Source organism: Elephantulus edwardii, unplaced genomic scaffold (assembly GCF_000299155.1).
Source record: "Elephantulus edwardii isolate Elephantulus edwardi_28Jun2011 unplaced genomic scaffold, EleEdw1.0 scaffold00151, whole genome shotgun sequence".
In the NCBI taxonomy this organism is placed as follows: domain Eukaryota; kingdom Metazoa; phylum Chordata; class Mammalia; order Macroscelidea; family Macroscelididae; genus Elephantulus; species Elephantulus edwardii.
The window spans coordinates 6918844-6934396 of NW_006399901.1; the positions used below are offsets into that span (position 1 = coordinate 6918844).

The following is a 15553-nucleotide window of genomic DNA, read 5'->3' on the forward strand; positions in this document are numbered from 1 at the left end:
CAAGTCTCTCTTGAAATCAAGACTCCTGGGTGTGCATCTGTAGATATGGCCAAGCTGGAGTAAGCATCCTCTGCAGTATAAGGTCTCAAGAACACTGCAATTGAGAAATGTCACAGCTTTTAGGAAACAATAGTATACCTTCTGATGTAAAAAAAAAAAATTCAATAAACATTAAAGTCATGTAAATAGTTAAGTCTTGTAACCATTTAAATCACTTGAACATTTAAGTCTGTTGTTCTGACCACGTATGTTCTTATGGGTAGAGGAAAAATGACAGAAAGATGTTCCTATCACCAACACAAAGAAAGCAATCTCTAGGCCATTCTTCCTTTAGCCTTCTGGTAACAGAAGTGACAAGAAAGATGTTGTCTAGATTATAAATTCCTGTGTCATATCCAGAGAAATCACCTGAAATTTGGGAGGAAGAAAAAAAGATTCCACCTGCTCTTTTAATGTTTCATCATCTATCTAGTCCACTAAGGGTCATGTGACACTCTAGGGTTGAGGGAGAAATGGAACATTTTTTCTGCAATGAACCAAAGTATTTTAGGTGTACAAGCCATATGGTATCTGTCACAGCTAATCAGCTCTGCCACAGTAGCATGGAATCAGCCACACTATTGTTATTGTCAAGCCGACTCCAACTCAAGAGTGATCCTGTGAGTAACAGATCAAAACTGTGCCTTTTCCTGCACCATCCATGTAATTTCCAATATGAACAAACCCAGTGTTGCAACAATGTGCCATTCTATCTACTTGAGAGTCATCTTCTCTTGTGCTGACCCTCAACTTTTCCAAACATGCTGTCTTTTACCAAAGACAGGCCTCTCATGACAACATGCCCAAAGTATGTGAGACAAAGTCATACTTTGGTTACACTTCCTCCAAGCTAGATTTGTTAGTTTTTGGGGCAGTCAATGGCATATTCAATACTCTTTACCCACACTACTATTCAAATTGGAAGCAGGAGTAGCATCTACTTCCTAAACAACATGCCTCTGGAAACTCTATGCACTTAGAGAAATGAGGACATTATTAGAACAGAGTTCAGGTCTTTTGTTTATAGGGTTGCTATGAGTTGTGTTTGCCTTGATGACACCTAACAACAAAGGCATTCATTCTTTTTTCCTTATTCATTGTACTAATACATAACTGAAAACATGTTTGTGCTCTACGCTAATAAAACTTTATTTACTGGACCCACAGTCTAGGGAAATGTTCCTAAACACTTAACTCTAAAGCTAGATGATTTGTAGAAAAGATTGTAAAACTGTAAATAATTTTAGTCTTGTAAGGATGCAAATAATTTCTACTAAGATAACTCCAAAGGTTGAGGTTTTATTGCCCTCAAGGATATTAGCTATATATGTCCTATAGAGGAACCAGCTCTATAATTGAAATCTGCTTTACCATCTTCTGATTATCTGATTAATGAGTTAAATAAATCTTTGCATGTACCCATTATATATTAGTTAGGGCTATTTTTCCTTATAAATCATATTCTGATACACACTTTCAATCTTGAGAACAAAAAGAAAATCTCATCTTGGTATTAGGATATCTTTAATACTTACCTGACAGTTATAATAGTATGAAAACAGATCTCAAGCTAAGAACCAGCCAGGCATTGGTATAACAGGTAGAATTTAATAACATGCAATTTAACCGCATTATAGTCGTAATAAAGAGTTTTTTAAAAAAGAAATTTGAGTAAGCCATTTTATTTATGGTAATGTCTATGGTTTTCATATGGTTACATTCCAAATACTAGCATGGTAATCCAAGGTTGGCAGGTTTCAGCACAACTTTTGAAAGACTGGAACATCTACTTCTAACATGTAAGGCAATGTAAACCATACCATAATATTGTCTGATACAGTGCTAAAAAACAGCCCTCTAGGTGGGAAAACACTACACAAGAGCAACAATATATGAACTCAATACAATACAATACAAGAGCTCAATACACGAACAATCATGAAGATGGTGCAGGCCCAGGCAGCATCTCACTGTATCAGACCATCACATACACATCAATTTTCCACGTGTGCCATTAGACAAACAAGGTAGGTAACACTGGTCTAAGGCACCTTTCACCTAAACAGATTTTAACGACAAACATTTTCTTTTTTTATTTTCGTCAAAATGAAGCCCAAAGAGCAAAAAAGCAAACATGAGATTATCTCTTTAGTAAGCTAGATAGTCTAGTCTATCAAATTGAGGGACCATCATCAATCTAGAATATTTTGGATTATTTTTCTTGATTACTATGACACATTTGTATCTCAAATAACTATAACAGCAATGATCTCTTAAAGGATGTTTACTTGAAAAACAAGCATTTCTCTAACATAAATATTTATATAAATACAACCAGACTCACCAACCATTATCTTTTTTACGTGTGGATATCTTCTGTTCGTTGTCAGAAAAAACGTTATAGGAAACACCTAGAAAAAGGAAGGTAACTATAATTTACTAATGGTGGCTTAATATAATTCTAATATACACACTTTTATACTGCATATTAAAGTTTAAGAGGACCAGGAAAAACAAGATCGAAGTATCTTTCTCTCTCTTTCACGTAATACATAGACTAAAAAATGTACAGGAATTTCCTCAAAACTAAAGGTACAGGAGTTTTCTGAAAAGAGAAGAATAAAGGATTATTTCCTTTTTTGGAAACTACTGACATTAACAGAACAAATAAACTTAGGGAAATAATTCAGGAAAGAGTAGAGTTGGATAAATAAGAACCTCAAACACCATAATTACAAAGAGTAACTACCAGACTCTGTAAATTGGGAACAAAATCAAGAAGATGCTAAAAGCCAATGATGCATCTCTAAATCTCCAGGGAGTTCATTTCTCTAAAAGTAACTGAAGATGCCCAGGAGCCTGGTAAAAACTTTTACTAGAACCACTACTTGGACAAAGGTCATGGTTGAACCAAAGAACCAGAAAACATGACTGGAGGGTCCAGGTCCAAGGATACAATAAAGGACAGATGATGGAAAAAAAGAAAAAAAAAACCAAACAAACAAATAACAAAAAACAAACCCATCTTATTTGACCTAAAAGTATAGCCCCTTGATTTCACCTCCTCCTACTCATTGCCAGTGAGTGGGAAACAACTCTCATGACTACCTTCCATTGAATTTCCAAGGCACATCTTTATCCCGTGGGGCTGACAAAGTCCCTGGTGGATATGAACAGCCAAAGAGACAAAGCCTTGGGTTAGCAATGAAACTCCCTTGCGATTACGCCAACCGATATCCCTTCACCTCCTCCAAATGCTATGCATGCATCTACAAGTTGTACAATAAGGATTATACTAGAACCAATGTCTTTGAACATGGCATTAGAAAAGAATATAAATGGTGGGCTGCCAAAAGAACAAATAAACCTGTCTTGAAGAAGTACAGCCAGGGTGATCCTTAGGAAAGGCAAGGTGAAACTCTGTCTTACATACTATGAGCATTTTATAATGGAAAAAAGACATCATGCTGGGAAAGCTGGAGGGTCAGAGAAAGAGGAAGACCCTCAATACAATGGAATGACACAGGAACTGCAACAATTGGCTTGAGCGTGATGAAGACGGTGAGGATGGTGCAGGAGAGGGCAAGGTTCAGATCTGTTGCTCACAGGGTTACACTGAGTTAATAGTCAACTCAACAGTACATACCAACCTCCAATCAACCTTAACTTGGTGAACACTACCCCACTCAACCAGTTCTCAAATTAGAAACCCTAAGGCTATTTGATTCTTTTCATACTGTTCCCCAGGCCAACTCCAAGAACAAGTCTTGTGAACTCTAGTATCTAGTCTTCTCTATCCTCAACACAACTGCTACCACCTGTTGCTTACTTAGATCTCTGCAGTAGTTCCTGACCCATCTCTGAACAGGTCATGTAACTCTTGTCTTCTCAAACATCAGAGTAAGATCAACACACAAGGTTCTGAATTTTCTGGATGCTGCCTTCTTCCTTAAATCCTTATTCTACTCTTTATGTACACTCAACTCAAGGTCTTCGCACTACCTATCCTCTATGCCTGCAGAAAGCATGACTCAGAACTGTGTATGGGCCAAGTTCACAATTATGTGTGAAAATCTGAACAGCATTTTCAAGCATCCAAATGGGGAGTTTTCTGGGCAAGAGAACTAGATATGTAACACTTAATGTTCATTTTGACAATGTCCAGACAGTACACACATCTGATCCCAGAGAGTTAGGTTTTTAAATAAAAGAATGGAACTCTACTTTTGTTATTTCCCCCTAATAGTTTTAAAGACCCAAACCTTTTGTTGTTGATTGCCATCAAGTCGAGCACGACTCATAGCGACCCTATGAGCAAAAATCCTGAAGTCTTTCTATAACTATCGTCGTTTCTCAAAGTTCATAGTTTCCAGAGGCATGTTATTTAGGAAGTAGATGCCATTCCTGCTTCCAAGCCTGCCTTAAACTGGGAGCTCCACCAAACAGTGTCCACCATGGGAAACCGTTATGGCATTTGACACCCCAAGTGGCACAAGGTTCAGCATCACAGCAACCGCAGGTTACCTCAGTACAGCAAAATGACATAAGAGTGCTGTACCACTTAGAAGAATGTTCCTCCAAAATATAATAACAAAATTTAAAATATAAAGGCTCTCCATGAGGTCTTGTTGACTTTAAACAAGAGGCTTAAATAAAAAAACAACCAAGATAATAACCTACTGAATCAAACTGTGAGGCAGACAGCAGAGCTCTAGGCCCAGGCTCTCTGGCTTTGTCTGGTGGTCAAGAAGGACTGGGCTGCTGCTGCTGCTCAGACACGTGACACAGCAGGTGGGATCTGGCATACTCAGCCTCTCTCTACTCTGCTCCCATCTCATCTCCTCACCCACCACTGCTGCCCAGTGCCCATTCCTTCAGTCCCTAACAGCAGCTACAGAAGTAGCAGTAGGCGCTCCAATGAAGACAAATGGAAGCTGGTACCCATCAGGTTTTAACATAGTGTTCATACAATACCCAAAACATGTAACACCCTATTTTTATAGAAAGGTTTCAGGTCAGCTGCTATGAGTCACACTCAAGTCGACAGCAAACAACAACAGCATCATGGAATTAAGTAACTCACACCTGTAGGTGCCATCAAGGAGACTACAAATCACAGCAATCCCATGAACAATAGATCTGAACTTTGCCCTACCCTGTCGTCCTCATGATCTCTGATATACTTGAGCCCATCATACAGTGAGTGCTTTAATCTATCTTATTGAGGATCTTCTGCTCTTTTGCTGACCTTTACAAGCATGATGTCTTTTTCAAAGTATCAACCTTCCTAACAACATGCCCAAAATAGGTAATGGTCAATCAAAATAAAGAAGGCAGTGGTAGTTCAAGATTGAAGTTCCGCCTTCCATGTGGGAGACCAAGGTTCCATTCCCAGCCAATACTCCTCTAGTGCAGCCACTACCTCTAAATGTCCGTGGAGGTTTGCAAGCTGCTATTCTGCTAAAAGGTTCCAGCATAGGTTCCAGACTAAGATCAGGAGGAAGAACAATCTATTTTCAATAAAATCAGTCCATAAAAACCATTTAAATCCAAACATTCTGATTGCTCGGTACAAGGTATGCCATGAGTGGGGGCCAAGTCTAAGAACAATCACCATCACCACCAAGAACAATCAAAATAAACAAGTTAGGAATAGAAAAGTTTAGGGTACAGTAAGTAGTCTTTACATACCACTGAGCCAATTTTGGAAAGAACCCTGATGCTGTAGTCATTTACACATGCAGCTGTTTAATCAAAAGTTTAGCAGTTTAAACTCATCAGCCACTTGGTGGGAGAAAGCTGTGACAATCTGCTTCTGTTTAAATGAGAACTTTGGAAACTCTATAGTGTTGTAGGGTCCTTTATGGTCACGATAAGTCAAAATCGGCTTGACAGTAACAAATTTGGGGGTTTTATTTTAGTATTGACAGGACCAGGCACCAGGTCTTTTTTCTCTGAAGCCACTGAGCTGGTTTGAGTCACCAACATTTCAGTTAGCCTCTCGTTTAGTGCTTAACTCCTGTACTGAAAGGTCTCCTTACAAGAGTAATGCTAGGAAAGAAATCCATGTAAATGCTACCCAATGACTGTGAGAATCACAGCTCTAGAACACAAAGTAAAAGTTATGACCTGGTTAAAGTGGAGCAAGAGAAAATGGAAATGAATGTGTTGCTTTTTCATCATTATTGGAAAACAACAAACTCATGAAGAAATGTTCCATTAGAGATGCAAAGCAAAACAACAATAAAATCTCACTCCAACAAAAAAGAATGTTTAATATAAGACAAAGCAATAAATATTGGTGAGGGTGTAAAGAGACTGGAACTCTCAGACACTGCAGGTGGGAATGAAAAATGGTGCAACTACTACAGAAAGTAGTTACAGCTTCCTTACAAAGCTGGGAGAGCTATCATTTGATTCAGCATTTCTACTGTTGCTGTTGTTAGGTGCAGCTGAGTAAGACTCATAGTGATCCTATGAGTAACAGATCTGAACCTTGTTCTATCCTGTATCATGTAAGAGCTGCAACACAAACTGATATACATATATCCATGTTGCAGCATTATTTACAAAAGCAAAGAGTTGGAAACAGCCCAAATGTTCCCCAGGGGATGAATGGCGAAAGAAACAGATACATTCACTTAAGTAAATATGCATCACTAAAACACGATCAAGAATTCACAACACAGATGAATCTAAAAGATATTATGCCGAGTGACCTAAGCTAGTTACCGAAGGAAAACCTGGTATAAGATCGCTAATATAAAAAACTAAGGGTAAATTTATACAGAGAGTCAACATGAAAGGTTAACAAGGGTGAAAAGGGAGGCAGAAGACAGAGAAGATAAAAAGCTAAGTTGGGTGAAGAGAAAGGCCAATATGTAAGAGTTTAATCAGACATTGTTAATAAATGATCTACATTAAACAACTGCAATTAATGTTATGGTATAAAAGGTCCATGAAGGATTGAATGAAAAACTAGTATGATTTGTAAACCTAAACTAAAAATAGAAATCCATTTTCAATTGTCTTTTTGCATGACTGCAAAATATGGACAACAAATGATGTCGTGTTAGGTGCCACTGAGTGGAGTTTGACCCATAATATCCGTATGAACAACAAATCTAAACCCTGTTCTATTCTGTGCCATCCTTACAACCTCTGACACGCTGGAGCCCACAGTTGCAGTCACTGTGACAGACAACAAATAAGGAAAACGAAATCAATGCCTTTAAGTTGGTGACAAAGAATACTGATTATGGACTGAAAAAGGAATGCATAGATCTATGCTGGACGAAGATTTGTCTCCCATACTCTGGACATAATTATCAGAAGGGACCAGTTCCAAGAGAAGGGCATCATGCTTGGAAGAGTGTCAGCAAGAAAGGGTAAGATGCTAAACCAAACGGACTGACACCGTGACTACAACAATGGGCTCATTGTTGGATGAGCATAGAACATAAAAGTTATGAACTGGTTAAAGTGGAGCAAGAGAAAATGGAAAGGAATTTGATTTTTTTCATCATTATTGGAAAACAACAAACTCAGGAAGAAATGTTCTACTTTCTGCTCAGGATGGTGCAGGACCAGACAGTGCCTCGTTCTGTGGCACATAGGGGTGCTATGATTCAGAACTGAACAACCAGAAAACCAACATGAAAAACATTCAGAATATATTGTGGGTAAAAAAAGTATAATAGTATGGATAACAGAATCCCAACCGTACTTAAACTTAGATATGTAGTTCGGTGCAGACATATGAAAGCTAACCAGATGTGTAAATAAAAAGAATTACTAATAACCAAATGCCTCGTTTTTTAGGGGGAATGAAGACATACTTAGGACATGTTATCAGGAGGAGCCAGTCCTTGGAAAGGACATGATGACCGGAAACAGGGTGGTAAGAGAGGAAAGCCCTCAAAGAGATGGATGGACTGACACAGTTACTTCGACGACGGGGTTAATTTAGCAGAGATTGGGGGGAAGGCGCAAGCTTTCCCTCTGCTGTACATGGGGCCGTCGGGAGTCGGAGCTAAGTGGGGAGCATCTAAGGAGCCCTACAGGCAGACAACACATTTCGAACCGAAGCGTAATGTTTCCTGAGTAATGTTCACAACGATGCTGACTCAATCACTGCTCTTTTGGGAAGGAAGATAAAGGATCCACCCCTCACTCTTGCGCTAAAGGTCTGGGGTCATCTCTCTATGATTTCTCCCCATTTTAAGTCCTTGAGCTGCCCAAGGGGGAGCTCCTCCTCCCTCCAGGATGCCCCAAAGCCCTGGGCCAGACTAACAGCGGAGCAGGATGCAGTCGCTTTCCTCATGGCTCGGTACCCAGCTCAGCGAGTCGCCCAGCGGCCGCCGGCAGCCAGAGCACAGAAATACCAGCGGCCCCTCGTCCGCGGCCTCTTCCCACAGCGACTCCTCGGCGTGGGCCTCCGGCGCGTTCCCGCTCCCACACTTCCACATGCTCGTCCACTACTGCAGCGACTGCTGACGGACTGAGTCTGCAGAGAGCCGACTGCCCAAGCAGGGAGGACTTATTCCACGAGGCAGCAGAGGAGAAATTTTATACTCAACAGTCCGCCATTACAACCTGCACGCGACCCAGAGCACCATGGGAAAAATGGCATGCGCATGCGCGGGGCGGGGTGAAAGCGGCCAAGAGCAAGGGAGGGGAGAGGTTTGAGGGAGGACCAGAGCTGTCAGTTCTTAGCTTGCTCCCTCTAGGCTTGTCCCCCAGTGGGGACCTGTGTCAGGTTTTCCACTCTTCACTTGCCTGAGGATATTTGCGAAGGCTGTTCAGCTATTTCCTTAGGGCAGGGATGTATGTCTCTGAGGAAGTGAACAGGCCTCTTACCAAGATTTTTACAACTGTTGGTTTTGTTGTTGTGTACCATCGAGTAAGAAGGGACCCATAGCCGACCTTCTGGTAGGTTTTCAGAGTCAGGAGGAGATTTCCACTGGAGGAGGTTGCCCATCCTTCTCCTATGGAGCAGCTGGTGGATTCGAACCTGGTGCCCTCCGGAATGCAGCCGAACTTCTTGGCAGTAAGCCACCTGTGGTTTGTTAGCTCTGCCTTTCCCCACCCCCACCCCTTCCAGGCGATCCCATTCACAATAGAGCAGCTAGGTTCTGCATCATCCACTCTGAGCTGTGTGGTTTACAAGGTTTTCACTGGCTGAAATTCAGAAATAGATTGCCAAGTGTTTCTTCTCAGTCAGTCTTATTCTGGATGTTTCACTGAAACCTGTTCAACATCACAACACGCATACCTTCACTGACAGATATGGTAGTTGTTGCTCATGAGATGCTTTTGTCCAAACAGAAACTGGTTCTCTGGCATGAAAAGATAAAACACAATCACTATCACAGAATTATGTATGTGAAAAATGTTGAGTTGGGAAAGATTAAGCGTATTTTTTCCAGAGTTAAAAAAAAAAAACTGAAAAAAAATGTTTTTAAGTTGTAGAAGCTGATTACAGCAATATTTATGAAAAGCATCCTAGACCACCTGGGAGCGTTTTTAAGAATCTCCTCTCCACCCTTCTGTCACTGCCATACTGTGATGGCTTGTATGTTATGGTGCTACAAATTATGACACTGATATTTCAAATACCACGGCATGCATGTTGGGAGATTGCAGTGGCATATTCAGAGCGAGAAAATTGAGAAAGAAAAGTCTGGTGATCTACTTCCAAAATAGCTGCAATTCAGGCAGCAAGTAATAAATGTTGGAGAGGATGTGGCAAAGATAAGCACTCTTATACGTTCTTGGTGGGATTGTAAAATGGTGCAACCACTCTGGAAGACAGTTTGGTGTTTCCTCAAAAAGCTGAACATAGAGATTCCGTATGGTCCAGTAATTCCACTGCCTGGAATATACCCTAAGAAAATGAGAATTCAGGCATAAACAGAGACTGGTAGACCAATGTTCACAACAGTGTTATTCCCATCGCAGGAACATGGAAACAGCCCAAATGCCCAACCACAATGGAATGGATTGAGAAATTATGGTACATTCACACAATGGAACACTACGCAGCAATGATTTTGTAAATTACTACCTAGCATGGGAGGGACTGCAGAGTATTATGCTAAGTGCACTAACTCAGCCTCATAAAGAAAAATATTGTATAAGACCGTTATTGTAGAATGAGTAGAGGATCCAAGGAGGGGTGGGGGTTACGGAGGTTAATCATAGGGTCACACAATTTAATGGGTGGAAAGAGGGGTGGGTAGAGGAAAGGGGAATGATCCAGGGTGAAAAACAATGTGTATAAACTTTGTGAACTTCATAAGTAAACTACGATAAAATAAAATTTAAAAAATTTGCAATTCTAGGACATACATAGGTTCACCATGAATCTAAGTCAACTTGACAGAACTTTGCAACAACATGGATCTACATCTGTCCATACCCCTCTTTGCATAATAAGGAATATTTTGATTGTTGTTAGCTGCCCCAACGCATAGCAACCTCACATATATCAAGAAGAACTGTGCTCATAGATAGGGGTTTTGGTGGCTAACTTTTTGACAGGTCTTTCTTCTGAGGTTCCCCTGAGTGAATTTCATCCACCAAACTTACAGTTAGCAGCCAGGTGTACTATTTGCACAATTCAGATTTATTTAAAAGTGTCAAATGGCAAAAGTATATAGACAGTACTCTGCCACTCTGCAGACAAAGGAGGACAACAGTGTTTCAGAGAAGGGACTACAATAAGGTGAGATTCCCACAGGGCTGCACTCTAGACCAGAGAGGATCTTAAAATTTTTAGGAAAGGCAAACGTTCCCGCTCCATCATACCAGAAAGGACTTCAGTAGAGCAAGCTGCCCACTCAATAGATTGAACATTATAAGCTGAAAACTAATCAATAACATAAAGAATTATCAACAACCTACTCACACAATACAAACAGCCTAACACCAAGAAAAACTTCCATAGCATCAAGAAAGCAGCAAGTAGTATCACACGTTGTGAAAAAGCAAATTAAGTCTTCTCCAAAAAAGAGCAGAGCATGTTGCAGACCCAAAAAATACCCCAGAGTTAAGGAGGCAGAAAATTTATACTGACATAGAGTCATATAAACATTTATGGAAGAAGGTACAAACGATGGAAGAAACAATGAAAGCCAGAAATTAAGGAAATACTCCACAGGCAGAGAATCAGAAGTAATATATTGATGAAGAGTTATTTGAAAAGCTACAGAAGAAGGTACAAATGATGGGAAAAAGAATGGAACTCACTAAGAAAGGGAATAGTTCAGAGACAGGGAGCCACAAGAAGTAGATCAGTAAGGAGAAATTTTAACAACTACCGAAGAAACTGCAAAAGATGGAAGAAAGAACTGGAACTATAGAAAATGAGGTACGGGGAGTGATCTGAGACCGCAGCCGGCACCATGAGCCTCCTCAAGTCCAAGAGTGAGATGACCCCAGAGGAGCTGCAGAGTGAGAAGAGGAATTTAACCTGGCCTGCTCTCCGTGCTCACGCAGTCATTCAAGAACAACACGCAAGTGCTTATCAACTGTTCCAACAAGAAGCTGGTGGGCCGCGTGAGGCCCTTCAACAGGCACTGCAACATGGTGCTGGAGAACGTGAAGGAGATGTGGACCGAGGTCCCCAAGACTGTCAACAAGGACCACTACATCTCTAAGGTCATTGTGGTCGGGAGGAACCCTCTTATCGCCGGCAAATAGGGCCGCCCCCTGCTCTACAGCTCTGCCCCTGGAAGACCTGCCCCATATTGGGAATAATAAAGTCCCTGTGTGTTTTTTTCTATTAAAAAATAAAAAAAAGAATGAGGTACAAAACTTATAAAAACATGACAGAGGACATACAGCCAACACAATACTAGAAATAACAGAAAAGCAAGAAAATGCAATCCAGAATATGAAGACCGAAATGGCAGAAGTGTCCAACATAATGGAGGGACACACACACACAAAAGTAAAAACAGAAGAGATGAAACAGAAAGTCAGTGAGCTGGAAGGCAAGAACCTTACTGGGAAAATCCTAGAAGAAAAATCTGAGATGAGATGTAAAGAAAATGAAGAAAACATTTGAATCATTTAGGATGACATGAAAAGGAGCAACATATGTATGATTGGAATTTCAAAATAGAAGAGGGACAGGGATATCACTAAGAAAATGGAGAAAGATACTGGGAGAAAATTTCCCAATTATTATAAAGAGTGGAGAAGTTCAGTGAACACCAAATAGACTAGAGCCACACCTGCTCCCCCCCCCAAAAAAATCACATCAAGACATAGCATAGTCAAATGTCCAAGATAAAAGATAAGGGCAGAATACTAAAAGCAGAATAAGACAAATATAAAGAGTGACCTACAAAGGAAAACCAATTAGATTAAATTCTGAGTTCTCAGTATTAATTATGTGAGCAAGAAGACTTATATAGAAGATGGCTTATACAGAAGCTTGAGACAAAACAATTGCCAGCCAAGGATTCTGTATTCAACAAAGCTGTCCATCAAATATGAAGGAGAAAGTAAGGAATTTTCAGAAAAGAAGTAACGTAAGGAATTTGTGGAAACAAGACCAAAACTACAAGAAATTCTAAGGGAAATTCATCACACAGAGACACCAAAGCAAAGTGGATAGACCATAGTAACCAGAACTGAAAAAGAAACACAGTAAAATGGCAATGATGAAACCTGGCCTGTCAATAATCACACACTTAATGTGAATGGACTAAATGCACCAATTAAGAGAAAAAGAGTAGCAGAATGGATTATAAAAAACAAAGCCCATCAGTATATTGCCTACATTAGAAACATCTAAGAAACAAGAAGAAACGTAGGCTAAAAACGGAAGGCTGTAAAAATATATCAAGCAAACGGCATCCACAAAAAAGCAGGCATGACAATACAAATATCTGGTAAAATAGACTTCACGAAGAAAATCACCATAAAAGATAAAGAAGATATTAAAGTACAATAGACCAAGAAGACATAACCTTGGTCAACATCTATGTAACAAATGATAGACCTACAAAATACATAAAACAATGGTTAACAGCATTGAAAAAGGAAATAGCTTACAATAATGGAAGGAGACTTTAACGCACCACTCTTACCAAAGGCTGTTGTTATTGTTATGTGCTGTCGAGTCAACTGCAACTCTTAGCGACTCTATGCATCAAACCTATGAATCTTTCCCTATCCTGAGTTTGGCTCACTGTCTCCAACACACTCCCAATATCCCTGCTATCATGTCAATCCATCTCGTTCTTCATCTCTGGCACTGTCCCTCAATCTTTTCAAGCATGATGTTCTTCTCCAAGAACTGGTCCCTCTTGGAAACATATGCTAAGTATGTGTGACAGAGCTTTAAAATACTGCCTCCATGTAGAAACTACTCTTCATCCTCTTCTGGACAGACCCATTTTTCCGTTTGGCAGACCATGGCATGTTTAATACTCTTCTCCAGCACTACTACTCAAAGGCATTGCAAATTCAAAAGAAATTTAACTAAGATGCAGAAGATCTAACCCCAAAAAGAAAACGACAGACCAGTATCTCTCATGAAAATAGATGCCAAAGTCCTTAACAAAACTCTGGCCAACATAATTCAACAGCACATCAAAAACCTAATTCATCACTTCACCGAAGAAGACATTCAGATGACTAACAAACACATGAAGAAATGTTCAAAATCCCTAGCTCTAAGAGAGATGCAAATTAAAACAACTATGAGATATCATCTCATCCCAGTCAGAATAGCAAAATTCAACAGAACAGCAAGAAACAAATGCTAGCGAGGTTGTGGAGACACTGGAACCCTTATTCACTGTTGGTGGGAGTGTAAAATGGTGCAACCACTGTGGAAGGCGATATGGCGCTTTCACAAAAAGTTACAAATAGTGATACCATTTGACCCAGCAATTCCACTACTGGGAATATACCCCAAAAAGACCATAACTGACATCCAGGCAGACATATGTACACCTATGTTTATTGTGGCCTTGTTCACAATAGCAAGGAGTTGGAAACAACCTAAGTGCCCATCAACAAAAGAATGGATAGAGAAGCTGTAGCATATTCACACAATGGAATACTACGCTGCATTGAAAAACAAGGAACTCATACAATATTATTCAAAATGGGTGACCCTGGAGGACATTATGCTGAATGAAGTGTCTAAGTCACAGAAGGACAAATACTGCAAGGTGCCACTGTTGTAAAACAGGACTGACATCGGGGTTGGGGAGAGACTGAGAAAGATAGGCTCAATGTATACTGCCTTGAAACAGATGAGGGAGAAAACTGTTTAAAAGGGATTTGTGATTAGGTATTATTGTCATCACAGGAGTCCAGAGCGAAGGCTACATGGTGGAGTGGACCTGGGGGGAGGGTTTGTAAAACAATGAAAGAATTTTTCTTTTACTTTTTCCAAGAGGGTAGTGTACTAAGGGGGAGGGCGAGGAGGGGAGAAAAGTGCATCAATGAGTGAATGGAAATTAAAAAAAAATAATAATAATTCATCATGACCAAGGGATTTATACCAGTCATGCAAGGATGGGTCAACATAAGGAAAACAACATAATTCATCGCATTAACAAAGTAAATAACAAGAACCCAATGAACCTACCAATTGATTCAGAAAAGATCATTGACAAAATCCAACACTCCTTCCTGATTTAAACAGAGCAAACTAGGAATAGAAGGGAATGTCCTTAATATAGTGGAAAGTATATATGCAAAACCAAGAACCAATACCATGATCAATGGAGAAAGATTAAAACCATTTCCTTGTGAACAGGCACCAGACAAGGATGCCCACTCTCACCACTTCTATTCAATATTGTATTGAAAGTACTTGCTAGGGCAATACAGCAAGAGAAGGAAATAAGAGGCATCCAGTTCAGCTAAGAGGTGGTTAAACTGTTGCTAAATGCAGATGATATGATAACGTAAACAGAAGACCACAAGGGCTCAACAACAACAATAACAACATAACCGTTAAAGGTACTAGGCCAATTTAGTAGGGTGACAGGATACAAGATCAATATATATATATAAAAAAAAAAGTCAGCGAGATTCCTCTCTAGTAACAAAAAAAAACACAGATGGGAACTAAGAAAGCAATATTATTTAATTTACATTGTTATTGTTGTAGTTACGTGCCATCAAGTAATCTGTGACTCATAATGACCTCATGTACATTAGCTCTGAACCCTGCTCTATCCTGAGCCAATCTTATTGGCTGTGACAGACCTAATCCTATTTCTCCAATCACTAAGTCAATCCATCTCATACTGGGCCTTCTTCTCCTGTGCTGTCCCTCCACTATTCCAAGAATGATGTCCTCCTCCAAGGACTGGTTCCTCCTGGCCATGTTCTCAATGAGCTTTAAAATCCTTGCTTCTATATTATTATAAATGGGTGACCCTGGAGGACATTATGCTGAGTAAAATATCTCAGTCACAAAAGGACAAACACTGTATGCTGCCACTGTTGTAAACAAGACTGACATCGGGGTTGGGGGGGA

General features: G+C 40.0%; 2 pseudogenes; one reads left to right on the plus strand and one right to left on the minus strand.

The window, feature by feature from the left end:
• The window catches only part of LOC102876779, a 28724-nt pseudogene extending 17278 nt beyond the window's left edge, over positions 1-11446 (minus strand).
• Positions 11445-11742, plus strand: LOC102877178 (annotated as a pseudogene).
• The last annotated feature ends 3811 nt before the right edge of the window (positions 11743-15553 follow it).